This window comes from Hyperolius riggenbachi, chromosome 6, assembly GCF_040937935.1.
Source record: "Hyperolius riggenbachi isolate aHypRig1 chromosome 6, aHypRig1.pri, whole genome shotgun sequence".
Taxonomy (NCBI): Eukaryota; Metazoa; Chordata; class Amphibia; order Anura; family Hyperoliidae; genus Hyperolius; species Hyperolius riggenbachi.
The window spans coordinates 200382441-200399997 of NC_090651.1; the positions used below are offsets into that span (position 1 = coordinate 200382441).

Genomic DNA, 17557 nt, shown 5'->3' on the forward strand with positions numbered 1-17557 from the left:
GTGAATAGTGTCTCAGTTCATATTAGATTGAACCACCTCCTGACCGCCTAACGCTGGCCGGAGCGAGGCACACAGGGGACTGCCAAAGGGCGAAAGACGTAATTTTGCTCATCGCGAGATGTGCAGGAACGAGGGCTCGCTTTTACGCACGTTCCCTGCAGGGGACACGGTAGGCCGCTGCGAACAGCCTGGCAGACAGCGATCGGAGCTGGCAGGCTGAATTTACAGCAAAAAAGGTAAAGTATTTTCGGTCTAGCACAGCGATGTACAGAGAACAGCCTTGTGACTTAACTGCCCCTCTGATGGGCTCACAATCTAATCCCTAACAGACATATATCTATGTAAATGTAGCATAGTGTATACATCGTAGTGAAGGGCCAATTTAGGAGGGGGAGGGAGGGGAACTCTAAAAAATTGAAAAAAGTGACATTTTTTAATAAGATAAAAATAACAATTGCAACAGCAATCAGAGACCAGCAAAATAAAGCTCTATTAGTGGGAAGAAAATGGGGTCAAATTAATTTGGATGCAAGGTTTTACGGCCGAGCAATAAACTGTTAAAGTTGTGAAGTGCTAAATTGTAAAAAATCGCCTGGTCACTAGGGGATGTAAACCTCTGGTCCTCAAGGGGTTAACGTCCAGTGATGCAATACAGCGGACTAAATAGCAGGTGTGTTTTTGCCATCTAGGACAGACACAGTGCAAAGCAAGCTTGGGGACAATCACTGTGATTGACCGACCCAGTGTTTTGTTTGTGATCTACAGACTACTAACCATGTACTTGGTGGTGTACAGAAAACCGGTATCAAAACAAAAACTTTGCAACTAGATGGGCTACTAATGTGAGGTATCAGATTCATGTGCTGAGTCCAGATGAAGACTGACATGGGTTCATGTATTTGCACTTTTATTTATCACCTGGCCTATCAACACATCCATTTCTTGAATGAACTTTCTCAGTAGAGCATCTGTCTCGCAAGAGAGTACAGTGCAGGGGAGAGAAGTCTGGGACATATGTAAACACAATATTGGGCTCTATTCACAAAACTTCTCATAAATGACTTATTTATCACCTATTTGATAAAAATAACCTTTCAGCACATTCACAAGCAACATAATCACTTGAAGTAAGTTGTTCCTGATTAGCTTAATTTCAATATTACTTTTCTTACCTAAATTATATTATATTTTTGCTCTTTGGGAACTTAAAAAAGTAACAGATAATGTGAAAACAGAGGAAAACAGGTGAAAAAGCTCTGTGAATCATGGCCAATTGCCTCAATTCTGGTAGTATTACTGTCTGTTTTACCGCATGACTGATAGGCCGCGGGGTAGCGGAACCACTAAAACTATGAATTTTAGAAAAGCTAAGTTCAATCAACTCAGGCAGGCACGAAGTTTGGTGAACTGGGATAATGTACTACAATGGGAGGACACTGAAGGGAAATGGCAAGCTTTTAACCACTTCCCGACCGCCGTATATACAATTGGCGGTCGGGAAGTGCACCCTGCAAGGACCGCCGTATAGACAAATGGCGGCGGTCCTTGTAGGAGCATGGGCGGAGCAATTGCGTCATCAGTGACGCGATCCTCCGCCTCCGCCGCTCACCCGCCGCAACATCCCGCCGGCCATACGGAAGCGCCGGCGGGATGTTAACCCGACGATCGCCGCATACAAAGTGTATAATACACTTTGTAATGTTTACAAAGTGTATTATACAGGCTGCCTCCTGCCCTGGTGGTCCCAGTGTCCGAGGGACCACCAGGGCAGGCTGCAGCCACCCTAGTCTGCACCAAGCACACTGATTTTCCCCCCCCCCCTGCCCCAGATCGCCCTCAGCACCCATCAGACCCCCCCCTGCCCACCCCCCAGACCCCTGTTTGCACCCAATCACCACCCTAATCACCCATCAATCACTCCCTGTCACTATCTGTCAACGCTATTTTTTTTTATCCCCCCCCCCTGCCCCCTGCTGATCACCCCCCCCACCCCTCAGATTCTCCCCAGACCCCCCCCCCCCATGTACTGTATGCATCTATCCTCCCTGATCACCTGTCAATCACCTGTCAATCACCCGTCAATCACCCCCTGTCACTGCCACCCATCAATCAGCCCCTAACCTGCCCCTTGCGGGCAATCTGATCACCCCCCCACACCAATAGATCGCCCGCAGATCTGACATCAGATCACCTCCCAAATCCATTGTTTACATCTATTCTCTCCTCTAAACACCCACTAATTACCCATCAATCACCCCCTATCACCACCTGTCACTTTTACCTATCAGATCAGACCCTAATCTGCCCCTTGCGGGCACCCAATCACCCGCCCACACGCTCAGATTGCTCTCTGACCCCCCCTTATCAATTCACCAGTGCATTAATTACATCTGTTCTTCCCTGTAATAACCCACTGATCACCTGTCAATCACCTGCCAATCACCTATCACCCATCAATCACCCCCTGTCACTGCCACCCATCAATCAGCCCCTAACCTGCCCCTTGCGGGCAATCTGATCACCCATCCACACCATTAGATCGCCCGCAAACCCGCCGTCAGATTACCTCCCAAATGTATTGTTTACATCTGTTATCTTCTCTAAACACCCATCAATCACCCCCTATCACCACCTGTCACTGTTACCTATCAGATCAGACCCTAATCTGCCCCTTGCGGGCACCCAATCACCCGCCCACACGTTCAGATTGCCCTCAGACCCCCCCCCCCCCCTTATCAATTCGCCAGTGCATTAATTACATCTGTCCTTCCCTGTAATAACCCACTGATCACCTGTCAATCACATGCCAATCACCTATCACCCATCAATCACCCCCTGTCACTGCCACCCATCAATCAGCCCCTAACCTGCCCCTTGCGGGCAATCTGATCACCCACCCACACCAATAGATCGCCCGCAGATCCGACATCAGATCACCACCCAAGCGCAGCGTTTACATCTATTCTCTCCTCTAAACACCCACTAATTACCCATCAATCACCCCCTATCACCACCTGTCACTGTTACCCATCAGATCAGACCCTAATCTGCCCCTTTGCGGGCACCCAATCACCCGCCTACACGCTCAGATTGCCCTCAGACCCCCCTTATCAATTCGCCAGGGCATTATTTACATCTGTCCTTCCCTGTAATAACCCACTGATCACCTGTCAATCACCTGTCAATCACCCATCCATCACCCTTTGTCACTGCCACCCATCAATCACCCCCTGTCACTGCCACCCATCAATCAGCCCCTAACCTGCCCCTTGCGGGCAAAATGATCACCCACCCACACCAATAGATCGCCCGCAGATCAGACATCAGATCACCACCCAAGCGCAGGGTTTCCATCTATTCTCTCCTCTAAACACCCACTAATTACCCATCAATCACCCCCTATCACCACCTGTCACTGTTACCCATCAGATCAGACCCTAATCTGCCCCTTGCGGGCACCCAATCACCCGCCTACACGCTCAGATTGCCCTCAGACCCCCCCTTATCAATTCGCCAGTGCAATATTTACATCTGTTCTCCCCTGTAATAACCCACTGATTACCTGTCAATCACCTATCAATCACCCATCAATCACCCCCTGTCACTGCCACCCATCAATCACCCCCTGTCACTGCCACCCATCAATCACCCGCTGTCACTGCCACCCATCAATCACCCGCTGTCACTGCCACCCATCAATCAGCCCCTAACCTGCCCCTTGCAGGCAATCTGATCACCCACCCACACCAATAGATCGCCCGCAGATCCGACGTCCGATCACCTCCCAAGTGCAGTGTTTACATCTGTTCTCTACCCTAAACACCCACTAATTACCCATCAATCACCCCCTGTCACTGCTACCTATCAGATTAGACCCCTATCTGCCCCTAGGGCACTCAATCACCCGCCCACACCCTCAGAATGCCCTCAGACCCCAGCCCTGATCACCTCGCCAGTGCATTGCTTGCATCTATTCCCCCCTCTAATCACACCTTGAGACACCCATCAATCACCTCCTGTCACCCCCTAGCACACCTACCCATCAGATCAGGCCCTAATTTGCCCCGTATGGGCTCCTGATCACTCGGCCAAACCCTCAGATCCCCCTCAGACCCCCTTCCGATCACCTCCCCAGTGCATTGATTGCATCTATTTTCCCCTCTAACCACCCCCTGAGACACCCATCAATCACCTCCTGTCACCCCCCTAGCACTCCTATCCATCAGATCAGGCCCAATACAACCTGTCATCTAAAAGGCCACCCTGCTTATGACCGGTTCCACAAAATTCGCCCCCTCATAGACCACCTGTCATCAAAATTTGCAGATGCTTATACCCCTGAACAGTCATTTTGAGACATTTGGTTTCCAGACTACTCACGGTTTTGGGCCCTTAAAATGCCAGGGCGGTATAGGAACCCCACAAGTGACCCCATTTTAGAAAAAAGACACCCCAAGGTATTCTGTTAGGTGTATGACGAGTTCATAGAAGATTTTATTTTTTGTCAAAAGTTAGCGGAAATTGATTTTTATTGTTTTTTTTTCACAAAGTGTCATTTTTCACTAACTTGTGACAAAAAATAAAATCTTCTATGAACTCACCGCACTACTAACGGAATACCTTGGGGTGGCTTCTTTCTAAAATGGGGTCATTAGTGGGGTTCCTATACTGCCCTGGCATTTTAGGGGCCCTAAACCGTGAGGAGTAGTCTTGAAACAAAAATGACCTGTGAAATCCTAAAGGTACTCATTGGACTTTGGGCCCCTTAGTGCAGTTAGGGTGCAAAAAAGTGCCACACATGTGGTATCGCCGTACTCGGGAGAAGTAGTATAATGTGTTTTGGGGTGTATTTTTACACATACCCATGCTGGGTGGGAGAAATACCTCTGTAAATGACAATCTTTTGATTTTTTTACACACAATTGTCCATTTACAGAGGTATTTCTCCCACCCAGCATGGGTATATGTAAAAATACACCACAAAACACATTGTACTACTTCTCCCGAGTACGGCGATACCACATGTGTGGCACTTTTTGCACCCTAACTGCGCTAAAGGGTCCAAAGTCCAATGAGTACCTTTAGGATTTCACAGGTCATTTTGAGAAATTTCGTTTCAAGACTACTCCTCACGGTTTAGGGCCCCTAAAATGCCAGGGCAGTATAGGAACCCCACAAATGACCCCATTTTAGAAAGAAGACACCCCAAGGTATTCCGTTAGTAGTATAGCGAGTTCATAGAAGATTTTATTTTTTGTCACAAGTTAGCGGAAATTGATTTTAATTGTGTTTTTTCACAAAGTGTCATTTTCCGCTAACTTGTGACAAAAAATAAAATCTTCTATGAACTCACCATACTCCTAACGGAATACCTTGGGGTGTCTTCTTTCTAAAATGGGGTCATTTGTGGGGTTCCTATACTGCCCTGGCATTTTAGGGGCCCTAAACCGTGAGGAGTAGTCTTGAAACGAAATTTCTCAAAATGACCTGTGAAATCCTAAAGGTACTCATTGGACTTTGGGCCCTTTAGTGCAGTTAGGGTGCAAAAAAGTGCCACACATGTGGTATCGCCGTACTCAGGAGAAGTAGTATAATGTGTTTTGGGGTGTATTTTTACACATACCCATGCTGAGTGGGAGAAAGATCTCTGTAAATGGACAATTGTGTGTAGAAAAAATTAAAAAATTGTCATTTACAGAGATATTTCTCCCACCCAGCATGGGTATGTGTAAAAATACACCCCAAAACACATTATACTACTTCTCCTGAGTATGGCAATACCACATGTGTGGCACTTTTTTGCAGCCTAACTGCGCTAAGGGGTCCAAAGTCCAATGAGCACCTTTAGGCTTTACAGGGGTGCTTACAATTTAGCACCCCCCAAAATGTCAGGAGAGTAAACACACCCCACAAATGACCCATTTTGGAAAGTAGACCCTTCAAGGTATTCAGAGAGGGGCATGGTGAGTCCGTGGCAGATTTCATTTTTTTTGTCGCAAGTTAGAAGAAATGGAAACTTTTTTCTTTTTTTTTTTGTCACAAAGTGTCATTTTCCGCTTACTTGTGACAAAAAATCATTTTTTTGCCAAAATTCATGTCTTTTTTGATGAATATAATAAAAAGTAAAAATCGCAGGAGCAATCAAATAGCACCAAAAGAAAGCTTTATTAGTGACAAGAAAAGGAGCCAAAATTCATTTAGGTGGTAGGTTGTATGAGCGAGCAATAAACCGTGAAAGCTGCAGTGGTCTGAATGGAAAAAAAGTGGCTGGTCCTTAAGGGGTAGAAAGCCCTAGGTCCTCAAGTGGTTAAACTTACTCTCAATCAATATTGTAGTATGTATATCCCATATGGAAACAAAACGTCTAGGAATAAAAAAAGGCCTCTATGGATGAATAGAAAGGTTAGAGATAAAATGAAGAGGAAAAAGAATGCCTATAGGATCCTAAAACAGGAGGGGACCGAGAGGCTGAATTAAACAGTTATAAGTAGTGCAATAAAAATTGTAAAAAATAAATTAGGCTGGCAAAGATTGAAGCTGAAAATCTAATCGCTAGGGATATCAAATCTAACCCAAAAAGTTTTACAAGTACATCAACTCTAAAAAAAGAAAGGTTGAATGTATTGGACTCTTAAAGGATGAGGGGGGGGGGGGGGGGGGGGGGGCACTCAATGGTGGATGACCAAGGTAAGGCAGAGCTATTAAATGCTTTCTTTGCTTCTGTCCTCACAAGGGAAACATCACTGTTCAAAATTACAGAGGCAGAAGAGTCTCAATCTTCCAACTGTAATATTAAATACTTTAAGGGAACCTTAACTGAACGGGGGGTAAAGAGTTTTACTTACCTGGGGCTATTACCAGCCCCCTGCAGCAGTCCTGTGCCCTCGGCGCCGCGCTGGAATCCTCTGGTCCCCCGCTGTCACTTAGTTTCGTTTTTGACGACTCACCAGTCGCCGGCCGCCATGCGTATTATTGGACGCATTCACCAATGCCATTAGCGCTATTGCGGACCGCAACGCGTACAAAAATACGCGTTGCCGCTTATCTACGCGTGCGGAATGCGGCAACGCGTATTTTTGTACGCGTTGTAGTCCGCAATAGCGCTAATTGCATTGGTGGATGCGTCCAATAATACGCATGGCGGCCGGCGACTGGTGAGTCGTCAAAAACGAAACTAAGTGACAGCGGGGGACCAGAGGATTCCAGAGCGGCGCCGAGGGCACAGGACTGCTGCAGGGGGCTGGTAATAGCCCCAGGTAAGTAAAACTCTTTACCCCCCGTTCAGTTAAGGTTCCCTTTAACGCAGGAAGAAGTGAAGGCACGACTAAATAAATTAAAAATAGAAAAGGCACCAGGCCCGGATGGCATGCATCCTCGGGTCCTAAGGGAATCAAGTTCAGTAATAGATAAACCCTTTTATCTTATCTTTTGTGACTCTCTTGCAACTGGCAGAGTCCCAGTGGATTGACGTACAGCCCACGTTTTCCCATTATTTAAGAAGGGCGAAAAAATCAGATCCAGGAAATTATAGACCCGTAAGCTTAACATCAGTTGTATGCAAACTATTTGAGGGGTCACTAAGAGATACTAAACATGACTTCATAGTAGAAAACAATCTTATTTCTCAGCATCAACATGGGTTTACTAAAGGCAGGTCTTGTTTGACTAACATGCTCAGCTTTTATGAGGTAGTGAACGCTAATGTGGATATTGGGAATGCTGCAGATGTGATATACTTGGACTTTGATAAAGGCCTTCGACACTGTTCCCCACAAAAGGCTGGTGCAAAAGTTGAGGATGCAAGGACTGGGGAAGAGTCTGTGTGCATGGATAGGGAACTGGCTAATGGACAGAAAACAAAAAGTTGTGGTCAATGGATCATACTCAAAATGGGAGACTGTTAGCAGTGGGGTCCCACAGGGTTCTGTACTGGGTCCAGTGCTCTTCAATTATTATTAATGACCTAGTAGATTCAGTAGTGAGCAATGTTGCTATTTTTGCAGATGATACAAAATAGTGCAGAATCATCAACTCTCAGGAAGATAGTGTCATATTGCAACAGGATCTGGATAGGATGGCTATATGGGCACATAAATGTCAGATGAAATTCAATGTTGAAAAATGTAAAGTCATGCATTTTGGTCATACCAATGGTCTAGCACCATACAAAATAAATGGGATACAGTTGGGGACATCAAACTTGGAGAAGGACTTAGAAGTACTAATCGACAACAAGTTAAATAATCGTATTAAATGCCAAGCTGCTGCAGCTAAAGATAACAAAATTTTGGGATGCATTAAAAGGGAAATAACTCGAGATGCTAGCATAATATTGCCCCTGTTTAACGCTCTAGTAAGGCCACATCTGGAATAAGGAATTCAGTTCTGGGCACCACATTACAGGAAAGATATTGCAATTTTAGAGCAGGTGCAGAGACGAGCAACCAAACTGATACGTGGGATGGAAGGTCTCACTTACCAAGAAAGGTTAGATAAACTGGGTTTATTTAGTCTAGAGAAAAGACGCCTTAGAGGGGATCTAATTAACATGTATACATACATCAGAGGGCAATATAAAAGCTTGGCGGATGAGCTTTTTGTCCCTAGGCCTTCTCAAAGGACTAGATGACATGATCTGCGCATGGAGGAAAAACGTTTTAGCCATTTATTTAGGAAAGGGTTCTTTACACTAAGAGTGATGAAAATGTGGAATGTATTGCCACAGGAAGTAGTTATGGCAAACTCTATACCTGCATTTAAAGTGGGGCTTAGATGCTTTCCTTGCGTTGAAAGACATCCATGGCTACAATTACTAGGTAATACCCAATGATGTTGATCCAGGGATTTTATCTGATTGCCATCTGGAGTCGGGAAGGATTTTTTTCCCGTTTGGGCTTAATTGGACCATGCCTTGTAAGGGTTTTTCGCCTTCCTCTGGATCAACACGGATATATGAGGGAGCAGGCTGGTGTTGTACTTTGTTCTCCAGTTGAACTCGATGGACGTATGTCTTTTTTCAACCCAAATAACTATGTAACTATATAACAGCAGTTTGCTATTCTGGAAGGTTTTAGGCCTTGTTCACATTGCGTTTGGCTCGCTTGTCCGTCCACGGTGGGCTTTTTTCCCCAGGGTTTTTTTAGCGTTTTCCGGCGATTTTCTGCACGTTCACTCGTTTTTGTGTGCGTTTTGTAGGCACTTTTGCGGAGCACTTCCATCTTTTTATCCGGAAACAATAAATACAATGTATTTTTTTTTAAATGCTCACGCAATCGCTTAAAGCGATTATGTGAGCGTTTTGCATTTTACCTATACCTCCTGTTGAGGCAAATCACCTCAAAAATGGCTCAAGGAACGCTTTTCAAAGCGGATCACAAACGAACCACTCTGATATCAACTTTCTCATAGAGAATCATTGCACAAGCGCTTTCAGGGCGTTTTTGAAAATCACCCGCGCTTAAATTTTTACAAAAACGGATATAATGTGAACAAGGACTAAGTTAGAATTTACTGCATGCGGTAAATTAGGTCATAAAATGTGCGATAATTTTGTGGTATCATGAAAAATAGGAGGCATGTTAGCACATAATTTACCGATCAGTTTAACCACTTGAGGTCCACAGTCTTTCTACCCCTTAAGGACCAGGCACTTTTTTTCCATTCAGACCACTGCAGCTTTCACGGTTTATTGCTCGGTCATACAACCTACCACCTAAATTAATTTTACGTCCTTTTCTTCTTAATAATAAAGCTTTCTTTTGGTGCTATTTGATTGCTGCTGCGATTTTTAGTTTTTATTATATTCATCAAAAAAGACATGAATTTTGTCAAAAAAATGACTTTAACAACTTTCTGTGCTGACATTTTTCAAATAAAGTAAAATTTCCTATACATTCTGCTACATGTCTTTGATAAAAAAAAAAAACATTTAGTGTATATTTATTGGATTGGGTAAAAGTTATAGCGTTTACAAACTATGGTGCAAAAAGTGAATTTTCCCATTTTAAAGCATCTCTGACTTTTCTGACCACCTGTCAGGTTTCATGAGAAGCTAAAATTCCAGGATAGTATAAATACCCCCCAAATGACCCCATTTTGGAAAGAAGACATCCCAAAGTATTCACAAAGAGGCATGGTGAGTTCATAGAAGATTTTATTTTTTTGTCACAAGTTAGCGGAAAATGACACTTTGTGACCAAAAAAAAAAAAATAAATCCATTTCTGCTAACTTGTGACAAAAAAAAATGAAATCTGCCACGGACTCACCATAGCCCTCTCTGAATACCTTGAAGTGTCTACTTTCCAAAATGGGGTCATTTGTGGGGTGTATTTACTGTCCTGGCATTTTGGGGGGTGCTAAATTGTAAGCACCCCTGTAAAGCCTAAAGGTGCTCATTGGACGTTGGGCCCCTTAGCGCACCTAGGCTGCAAAAAGGGGTCACACATGTGGTATTGCCGTACTCAGGAGAAGTAGTATAATGTGTTTTGGGGTGTATTTTTACACATACCCATGCTAGGTGGGAGAAATATCTCTGTAAATGACAATTTTTTGATTTTTTTTACACACAATTGCCCATTTACAGAGAGATTTCTCCCACCCAGCATGGGTATGTGTACAAATACACCCCAAAACACATTATACTACTTCTCCTGAGTACGGCGATACCACATGTGTGGCACCTTTTTACACCCTAACTGCGCTAAGGGGACCAAAGTCCAATGAGAACCTTTAGGATTTCAAGGGTCATTTTGAGACATTTGTTTTCAAAACTACTCCTCACGGTTTAGGGACCCTTAAATGCCAGGACAGTATAGGAAACCCACAAATGACCCCATTTTAGAAAGAAGACACCCAAAGGTATTCCGTTAGGAGCACGGTGAGTTCATAGAAGATTTTATTTTTTGTCACAAGTTAGCGGAAAATGACACTTTGTGAAAAAAACCTGATAAAAATCAATTTCCGCTAACTTGTGACAAAAAAATAAAATCTTCTATGAACCCACTGTACTACTAACGGAATACCTTGGGGTGTCTTCCTTTTAAAATGGGGTAATTTGCGGGGTTCCTATACTGTCCTGGCATTTTAGGGGCCCTAAACCGTGAGTAGTCTTGAAACGAAATTTCTCAAAATGACCTGTGAAATCCTAAAGGTACTCATTGGACTTTGGGCCCCTTAGCGCAGTTAGGGTGCAAAAAAGTGCCACACATGTGGTATCGCCGCACTCGGGAGAAGTAGTTTAATGTGTTTTGGGGTGTATTTTTACACATACCCATGCTGGGTGGGAGAAATATCTCTGTAAATGGACAATTGTGTGTAAAAAAAAAAATCAAAAAATTGTCATTTACAGAGATATTTCTCCCACCCAGCATGGGTATATGTAAAAATACACCACAAAACACGTTATACTACTTCTACGGCAATACCACATGTGTGGCACTTTTTTGCACCCTAACTGTGCTAAGGGGCCCAAAGTCCAATGAGCACCTTCAGGCTTTACAGGGGTGCTTACAATTTAGCACACCCCCCCCCATACACACACTTGCCAGGACAGTTAACAAACCCCACAAACGACCCCATTTTGGAAAGAATACACGCTAAGGTATTCCATGAGGGCCATGGTGAGTTCATAGAAAATTTTATTTTTTGTCACAAGTTAGCGGAAAATGACATTTTGTGGAAAAAAAACCAAAACCACAATTTCTGCTAACTTGTGACAAAAAAATAAAATATTCTATGAACTCACCATGCACCTCACGGAATACTTTGGGGTGTCCTCTTTCCAAAATGGCATCATTCGTGGGGTCTGTCCTGGCATTTTAGGGTCTCTGCAATCATTACATGTATGGCCAGTATTAGGAGTTTCTGCTATACTCCTTATATTGGGCATAAGGTTAATGCACTCTGGCCTGAAAGGAAAAATGAACGTCAAACAATCAACCAATCAATGTGGATGAAAAAATATCTGCCCAAAAAATTTGAAAAAAAATAAAAGAGGGGAAGGCGTCTGCCAGGACATAGGAGCTGCCGCCCCAAAAATCCAAACCCACTAGCTCGTATGACCTGGCAAACCCGATTTATCCATTCACACCGATCGATGTGGATGAACAAATCATTGCCAGAGTTCTTTTTTGATACAAAGTGCTTGCCAAAGCATATGAAACCCCAACACCGCTCCTCGGCCCATATGCCTCGGCAAACGTATCTTTTTGACTGCGGAGGAGAACTCTTGTCCTGCAGCCCTGCATGCACCGATTTTGTGTAACCTGACAGAAGCACAATGCTTCTGTCAGGATGCACCATCAGTGCTGCAGCTGATTGGTTGGTCTGGATAGAAAAAAGAGAGAAGAAAAAAGACAAAACAATACAAAAAGGAGGGGAAGGCGTCTGCCAGGACATAGGAGCTGCCGCCCCAAAAATCCAAACCCACCAGCTCGTATGCCCTGGCAAACCTGATTTATCCATTTATACCGATCGATGTAGATGAACAAATCATTGCCAGAGTTCTTTTTTGATACAAAGTGCTTGCCAAAGCATATGAAACCCCAAACACCGCTCCTCGGCCCATATGCCTCAGCAAACATATCTTTTTGACCGAGGAGGAGAAATCTCGTCCTGCAGCGCTGCATGCACCGACTTGTGTGTAATCTGACAGACGCGCAATGTTCTGTCAGGATGCACCATCAGTGCTGCAGCTGGTTAGTCGTTCGCTCGGTCCACCTGGAAGGTTAATGGATAGAAAAAGAGAAAAAAAATACAAAAAAAACCCAAAAAAGAAGCAAGCAGCAAAGCAATTACTTCATTAACATTAATCAACTTTAAACTTTTTTAATCAAAACCTTAACACTGCAAACCAAGCATGAACTTTTTTGCTTACCTTTCTTAACTTACCTCCCGAGGACAAACCTCTCCTCCCCCATGGGACAATGTGCGAAGTGCAAATCGCACAGAGTTGTGGCGAAGTACATTCCGCATTTTGTCCCAAGTGAAAGGAGAGGTTTCTGGCAGCCCTGTGTATTAGGGTCTCTGGAAACCCGATGTTTGGTTTCACACTGCATATTGACATATCCAGTGGGTCGAGCCCGCCGCACCGTATCGTCCAAAACAGACCTTCAGGGAATACCACAAGAGTAGCATTCGGCCTAGTAATGAACTGCGTCGCCATAGACTAACATGACTTCCGGGCCGACCGAAATTGCCGCAGAAGCCACGCAGTAACGTAGGCATGCACTAGCGTTAAGTCAAGCACTTCCGGCGTAGGGGGGGACCGCAAAGTGTGACTTTCGCTAGGCATTTTGCCCTAACGCATCGCAGCAGTGTGAAATAGCACTGAGAGACCCTTGTGTGCCTACCGCTGTGTCTGGAGTTCCCTACTCTCTAATAGTGTACCTGCTCGTGGTACCTCTTAAAAACACTCTCCTAGGCATAGGCCAGGCTGGTCAGGACAGGTGGGACAATAAACAGTGGTGTAACGCCTTATTCCAGCCCTGCTGCAGACACGACAACGTTTTCTTCTGATTCGGTGACCTGGGGTACTCGGAATTGGATAGGCGTAATGCCTTCCATGCAGCCGGCTAGTTGCATCTTGGGGTTGGGCCACGGCACCTCCTGGATACAGGAGTTCCATAGTGATCTGTCTCTGAAATTGTAGAAACGATCCAGTTCTCCCAGCCTTACTGTAGAGAACAAAGCTGTTGTAAATTGCCAATTGAATGAGCTAAAAAGACACTTTTTTATACCAGTGTCTTGTTTTTCGGGCGACTAAATAGGGCGCTAACCTCTGGTCATTGAAGTCCACCCCTCCCATGTTAGTATTATACTCGTGGACGACAAGGAGTTTTTCAATGACCTCAGTTCGCCGTTGAATTTCAACTGTCGTGTCTGCGTGAATGGTGGACAGGAAGTAAACTTCCCTCTTGTCCTTCCATTTCACCGCGAGCAGGTCGTCAGCACACAAGGCGGCCCTCTGCCTCCGTTCAAGTCTGGTGGTAATGAGCCGTTGGGGGAAGCCCCGGCGACTAGTCCGCACGGTGCCACAGCATCGGATTTTTTCTATTTTTAAGTGCTGAAAGAGGGCCACACTTGGGTAATAATTGTCCACAAAAAGTGGGTACCCCTTCTGGAACAAGGGTGACGCCAAGTCCCACACAACCTTTCCACTGCTCCCCAGGTAGTCAGGGCATCCGACCGGCTCCAATTTTGAGTCTTTCCCCTCATAGACCCTAAAATAAGATGTATAGCCTGTGGCCCTTTCACAGAGCTTATACAGTTTCACCCCATACCGGGCGCGCTTGCTTGGGATGTACTGTTTGATGCGAAGGCGCCCGGTAAAACGTATGAGGGACTCATCTACGCAGATGTCCTGTTCAGGGGTATATGCATCTGCAAATCTGGATGACAGGTGGTCTATGAGAGGCCAAATTTTGTGGAGCCGGTCAAAAGCGGGGTGGTCACTTCGATGACAGGTTTCGTTGTTATTGAAGTGCAGGAAGCGCAGGATGTTCTCAAATCGTGTCCTGGACATGGCAGCAGAGTACAGGGGAACATGACATGCTGGGTCCGTAGACCAATAAGACCACAACACATTCTGCTTTACTAGTCCCGTGTGACGGAAAAGGCCCCAAAAAATTTTAATTTCGGAAACTTGGACTGGTTTCCACCGAAAAGGCTGGGCATGGAACTTTTCCGGATTGGTGGTTATATATTGTGTGGCCTTATGGTTGGTCTCTGCCACAATTAAGTCTAAAAGATCCTGGGTGATAAACAGATAGAAAAAGTCTAGGGCCGATCCTAGATTATCTGTCTCCACCTGGACTCCAGACTGGGCGGTGAAAGGGGGAAGTACGGGTGCGGCGGAATCAGGGGATTACCAATTTGGGTTTGCCAGCACCTCTGGTAAACTAGGGGTAGTATGGGCCCGTCTTCTTGGTGGCTGCGACTGGGATCTTACTGCACGTGCCACCGAACCAGTTTCAACTTCCATGCTGGTGCTCGCCACTCCACCAGGGTCTACGGAAGTACTGGTGCTAGGTCCAGGAGATGTTGTGCTGCTGGTGCCTGCCCCACCATGAAATCTCAGACCAGCACTAACACCACTCTGCTGCCCTTGAGGCCGATCCTGCGCCACCTGCGGTCCAACAACATGGGGTGTGGTACGCCTGGCTCTAGCCAGGACCTCAACCTCATCATCACTATCGGTCAGTGAGCCACTGCTCTCTACAGGTTCAAACTCTGACCCGGAAGATTCTTCGAATGAGGCGTCCCAATCGTCCTCATCCGACTCGGCCATGTACCTGTATGCCTCATCATCGGAATACCTCTTTCTTGCCATGGCGGACTGCTAAATTTAGGGGGTATTCCTCTGAGACTACCCAGAAAAAAGAGCACCTACCTAGCAAAAGGGAGTATTTGAGAGGTAGAAAGCTGTGGTCACTGAGTTTTGATTTAAAAAAAAAATCAAAACTGATCTTTACAGTGCCACAGCTATTGTACAGTGTTTTTTGCAGTGATCAGAAAAAAAATTTCTGTCACTGCGGTGGGGCGGGCTGAACGCAAGTGCAGGCGAATGAGCAGGCCTGATCGGGCAAACACTGCGTTTTTTTGTGGATCCTAGTGACCCTAATATAGATCTGACTGCGATCAGTAATGATCACTTACAGATACTATATAGTACCAATGTTGATTGGCGACAGTTATGACGCTAATTAGTGACTGTGGTGCAGTGGGCTGAGCACTAACTGACACTTACAAAGGGGCCTAGCTAACTGGCCTAACTGCTAACACTAGTGATACTAAAAAAGTGACAGTTTTCACTGATCACTGTTTTTAGATCACTAGGATAGTGACAAGGGGGGTGGTGGCGAGTGGGGAATCAGAGGCAATCACAGGACAATCAAAGGCAATCACAGAGCAATCGCAGGCCAATCACAGGGCACTCAAATCACGGGACAATCAAAGCCAATCACGGGACAATCAAAGCCAATCACGGGACAATCAAAGCCAATCACGGGACAATCAAAGACAATCACAGGCCAATCAAAGACAATCACAGGCCAATCACAGGGTAATCACAGGCCAATCAATCACAGGGCAATCGTGGGCCAATCAAAGCCGATCACGGGACAATCAAAGCCAATCACGGGACAATCAAAGCCAATCACGGGACAATCAAAGCCAATCACGGGACAATCAAAGCCAATCACGGGACAATCAAAGCCAATCACGGGCCAAGGGCGATCTGAGGGTGTGGGGGTTGATTAGGTGCCCGCACGGGGCAGACTGGGTCCTGATCTGATGGGTGGCAGACACAGGGGGTGACCGATGGGAGATCAGTGAGTGATTACAGGGGAGAATAGATGTAAACAATGCACTGGGGAGGTTATCAGGAGGGGGGGGGGGGTCTGAGGGCAATCTGAGGGTCTGGGTGGGTGATCAGGTGCCCCAAGGGACAGTTTAGTGTCTGCTCTGATGGGTGGTGGTGACAAGGGGTGATACGCAGGTAATAGACAGGTGATCAGTGGGTAAGGCAGCTGTATACAAACGTATACAGTATACAGGGGGGTGGTCGGGGGGGGGGGGGGGGTCTGAGGGTAGGGGGGGTGATCAGGGGACCCTAGGGGGCAGTTAGGGACCTAGTCTATGGAATAGCGTTGACAGTTAGTGACAGGGAGTGATTGATGCAACCAGGGGTGTGCTGGGGTGGTCAGGGGGGGTCCTGAGGGCTGGGGTGGGCGATCGGGTGGTCTGTGGGTAAAAAAATGAGTGTTGCTGTGCTTACTGTCAGGGCTGCCTTCCTCTCTGATGGTCCGGCGGCGATGTGACCATCAGAGGAGGAGGCAGCCAGTATAATACACTTTGTTACAATAACAAAGTGTATTATACGCGTCTGATTGGCCGGATCGCTGCATTTAAAACCCGCCGGCGCTGCTAATTGGCCGGCAGGTTACGTGCAGAGTGGGCGGAGCCTAATTCCAGCGGCAGATCGCCCGCACAGCCACCGCTGATGCCGCCACCGCTGATGGGCGTATTGCGGCCGTTTGGGCCCAGCCCTTGCCGCCGCCCATCGGCTGGGGGCGGTCCCCAAGTGGTTAAGACCTGCCTGTACCTGGCGATAAAGTCAATTTGTATGCATTTTACAGTTTTTAATGTACTTCCTATTCCTGTTTTAGTGGAGTTTCTATACAGGCTGTGTAATAGAAAAGAATAGTAGGAATAAAACTCCAAATATCTACTGGAATTGTTTTGTAGGGGATAACTATAAGTATGCTTTCCATAGGTTGCAACATAATCACATACAACCCCTCCCCCATCCAACGTATGGACGACAATTAAAGACTATAGTTATTATTGAGAAAAATGAGCTCTCGCGCCACAAGGTAGTCAATACTACTTTCGCTTTAATAACCACAATGAAATTACCATATAGCTATAAAATCAATTCAGTAGATCAAATAAAACAAGAAATAGTGCTGCACATCGCATCCACAACTGAATCTCTGCTCTGTTACTTGTACCAGGCTACTAGATGAATACCTGTCTCTCTTCCTACTAACATCCACC

At 45.7% G+C, this 17557-nt stretch overlaps 1 protein-coding gene across 1 annotated transcript in view; it reads right to left on the reverse strand.

Annotated features, from left to right (window-relative positions):
* Positions 1-17557, reverse strand: part of LOC137522116 (uncharacterized) — a 226651-nt gene that overhangs the window by 475 nt on the left and 208619 nt on the right. The gene's annotated exons all lie outside the window — the stretch shown is intronic.